The 4,121-nt window shown below is 41.1% G+C and overlaps 1 non-coding gene across 1 annotated transcript; it reads right to left on the reverse strand.

The window, feature by feature from the left end:
- Positions 1-1,438: 1,438 nt before the first annotated feature.
- Positions 1,439-1,545, reverse strand: LOC114397859. The gene has a single exon (XR_003663475.1). It is a non-coding gene; the product is annotated as a small nucleolar RNA R71 (small nucleolar RNA).
- Positions 1,546-4,121: the final 2,576 nt, after the last annotated feature.

The following is a 4,121-nucleotide window of genomic DNA, read 5'->3' on the forward strand; positions in this document are numbered from 1 at the left end:
GGTTCATAATAGCTAGCTAGTGCTGTGTGTTTAATCCTTTCGTGTTTTATGTTTAATTGTTAGTATTGTGTTAGTATGTGTGTTAGTGTTGATTAGTGTCCTGGTATTTTGTTTAATGTGTGTTCTGTTTCAGTTTTACCATTAAGCGTTTCCCCTGTTTCAGTCTTGGGTGTTTTGCTGTGAAGATTGTGCTTGAAAACAGAGTAGTAGTAGAAATCAGCTTGCGGAAAAACAGAGTAGTAGTAGAAATCAATTAGAGACGGATTTTAGCGACCACCCATGCTGAATTAATTGGGATTTTTTTTGTTTTAGTAGCTAGGGTTGTTATTTTTGGCTGAATTTTTTTGTGGTAACTTCTTTTAATCCATATTTTGTGGGAAAAATAGCTAGAGCCTTTAGTTTGGTCAGATTTGAAAGTTCCAAAAAACTAGCAAATTTTGTGTTTGTCAAAACTTCAAACGGCCATAACTTTTGCTCCGGTTATCAGAATCGCAATTATTATATATGCATTTGGGGTAGAAAAAAATTTCCTACGCCATGGCAGCCGGCCATAGGCCGGCTGAGGTCTCCATCGTCCAAAAAAAGCGATTCTGTCAAAAGTTTTTTTTATTTTTCAAGTTTTATTCACTTATTTTTCTTAACCTACCAATTTTAGCTTTCATAGTTAGACTTTGAATTTTTGTCTGAAATTTTTTGTGCTATCTTCTCATCATTTTATAAGGTTGCTCACAAAATTTCAAGTCATTTGGATATCATTTGAGGGTAGCTGTAGTTCAAACCTACACCTTTATTTACATGACAAAGCAACTAGTTGTGTGCATGCTGAATGTAGTGTATGACTAGAGGCAATCCATCTGACTTACAACCCTTTGATCCTGAGATAGATAGGACATTTCATAGATTAGTTAGGCATCATTTTATACCTTTTGATCATTCTGAGCATTCCATAACTGGTGAATCTGTGCATTCTGTTATTGGTGATTTTGAACATCCTAATCTTGAGCATTATAATTTTGAGCATTCTGATTCTGAGCATTCTGATTTTGCACATTCTGAGAACATGGCACAACCTCCACCTCGTGAGAGGACTCTAAGGGAAATGGTTGCACCTGATTTCACCTATGAAAGCTTGTGCATCCAATACCCTGATGAGGATGTCCCATATGTTCTTAAGACTGGACTGATTCATTTGCTTCCAAAGTTTCATGGCCTTGCAGGTGAAGACCCGCACAAACATTTGAAAGCATTTCACATTGTCTGCTCCACCATGAAACCCCCAGATGTCTAAGAGGATCACATATTTCTGAAGGCTTTTCCTCATTCATTAGAGGGAGTGGCAAAGGACTGGCTGTATTACCTTGCTCCAAGGTCCATCACGAGCTGGGATGACCTTAAGAGAGTATTCTTAGAAAAAATTTTCCCTGATTCCAGGACCACAGCCATCAGGAAGGATATCTCAGGTATTAGACAACTCAGTGGAGAGAGCCTGTATGAGTACTGGGAGAGATTTAAGAAACTATGTGCCAGTTGCCCCCACCATCAGATTTCAGAACAGTTTCTTCTCCAATATTTTTATGAAGGACTCAGTAATATGGAGAGAAGTATGATAGATGCTGCCAGTGGTGGAGCCCTTGGAGACATGACTCCTACTGAAGCCAGAAATTTAATTGAGAAGATGGCCTCCAACTCCCAGCAGTTTAGCGCCAGAAATGATGCCATAGTCATTAGAGGAGTGCATGAGGTAGCTACAAACCCATCTGCATCATCTGAAACTAAGAAGCTTGAAGGCAAACTGGATGCGTTGGTCAACTTGGTAACCCAGCTGGCCTTGAATCAGAAATTTGTACCTGTCGCAAGGGTTTGTGGTTTGTGCTCCTCTGCTGACCACCATACAGACCTTTGCCCTTCCATGCAGCAACCTCGAGCAATTGAGCAGCCTGAAGCTTATGCTGCAAATATTTACAATAGACCTCCTCAACCTCAACAACAAAATCAACCACAGCAGAGCAATTATGACCTTTCCAGCAACAGATACAACCCTGGATGGAGGAATCACCCTAACCTCAGATGGTCCAGCCCTCAGCAACAACAACAGCAGCCTGCTCCTTCCTTCCAAAATGTTGTTGGCCCAAGCAGACCATACATTCCTCCACCAATCCAACAACAGCAACAACCCCAGAAACAGCCAACAGTTGAGGCCCCTCCACAACCTTCCCTCGAAGAACTTGTGAGGCAAATGACTATGCAGAACATGCAGTTTCAGCAAGAGACCAGAGCCTCCATTCAGAGCTTAACCAATCAGATGGGACAATTAGCTACTCAATTGAATCAACAACAGTCCCAGAATTCTGACAAGCTGCCTTCTCAAGCTGTCCAAAACCCCAAAAATGTCAGTGCCATTTCATTGAGGTCGGGAAAGCAGTGTCAAGGACCTCAACCCGTAGCACCTTCCTCATCTGCAAATGAACCTGCCAAACTTCACTCTATTCCAGAAAAAGGTGATGACAAAAATCTACCTAACAATTTTTGTGCAGGTGAATCTTCTTCCACAGGTAATTCTGATTTGCAGAAGCAGCACATTCCCCCTCTTCCATTCCCTCCAAGAGCAGTTTCCAACAAAAAAATGGAAGAGGCAGAGAAAGAGATCTTGGAAACGTTTAGAAAAGTAGAGGTAAACATACCTCTGTTGGATGCAATAAAGCAAATTCCAAGATATGCCCAATTCTTGAAGGAGCTGTGCACTAATAAGCGAAAGCTTAAAGGAAGTGAACGAATTAGCATGGGCAGAAATGTCTCCGCATTGATTGGTAAATCTGTTCCTCAAATTCCTGAAAAATGCAAAGATCCAGGTACATTCAGCATACCTTGTATTATAGGGAATAGTAAGTTTGACAATGCCATGCTAGATTTAGGAGCCTCTGTTAGTGTTATGCCTCTGTCGATTTTTACTTCTCTATCTCTAGGTCCCTTGCAGTCAACTGATGTGGTAATTCATTTAGCAAATAGAAGTGTTGCCTATCCTGTTGGTTTCATAGAAGATGTCTTAGTTAGAGTTGGTGAATTGATTTTCCCTGTTGATTTTTATATCTTGAATATGGAAGATGGATTTTCTCAAGGATTAGTTCCCATCATTCTAGGCATACCCTTTATGAAAACTGCTAGAAATAAGATAGATGTTTATGCAGGCACACTGTCCATGGAGTTTGGTGATATAACTGTTCATTTTAATATTCTGGATGCTATGAAATACCCATCTGAAGATCTTTCTGTATTTCGTGCTGAAATAATTGACCATGTTGTTGATGAATACATGACTGATCTTTATTCTAACCTGCATGCCTCTCACTCTTCATGCATTGAGTCTGAAATTGTACTTGATCATATGTCTGAATTTGATGCTGAGAGTGAATCTGAGAGTGATATTGATTGCATGCCTGGTGGTGGTGTTTTACCTCTTGAGATTGATTTTATAGAGTCAGATAGGACTAACCATGTTTCAGGAAGTACACATACCTCTGACTTTCTTTATGAGGTAAAGGCTGAGAAACCATCTCCTTCTACCACTGTCCAGCCGACCACACCAGAATTGAAGCCTCTGCCATCAAATTTAAAATACGCTTACTTGGATGATAGCAAGAGTTTTCCAGTGATTATATCTGCCTCCCTTGCTGATGAGCAAGAGGAGAAGTTGTTGTCAGTTCTCAAGAAGCATAAGAAGGCTATAGGCTGGACCCTGGCGGACATTCCTGGTATTAGCCCATCCACATGTATGCATCGAATAAATTTAGAGGATGGAGCTAAACCAGTAAGACAGCCACAGAGAAGACTCAACCCGGTGATTCTTGATGTAGTGAAGAAGGAGATAACCAAGCTTTTGCAAGCTGGAATCATTTATCCTATCTCCGATAGCCAATGGGTGAGTCCCGTCCAGGTAGTCCCGAAAAAGACTGGCCTCACAGTGATCAGAAATGAGAAGGAGGAGCTGATTCCTACTCGGGTGCAGAACAGTTGGAGAGTATGCATTGACTATAGGAGGCTGAACCAGGTTACCAAAAAGGACCATTTTCCCCTGCCATTCATTGACCAGATGCTTGAACGCCTGGCAGGTAAATCCCACTACT

This window comes from Glycine soja, chromosome 18 (genome assembly GCF_004193775.1).
Source record: "Glycine soja cultivar W05 chromosome 18, ASM419377v2, whole genome shotgun sequence".
Taxonomy (NCBI): domain Eukaryota; kingdom Viridiplantae; phylum Streptophyta; class Magnoliopsida; order Fabales; family Fabaceae; genus Glycine; species Glycine soja.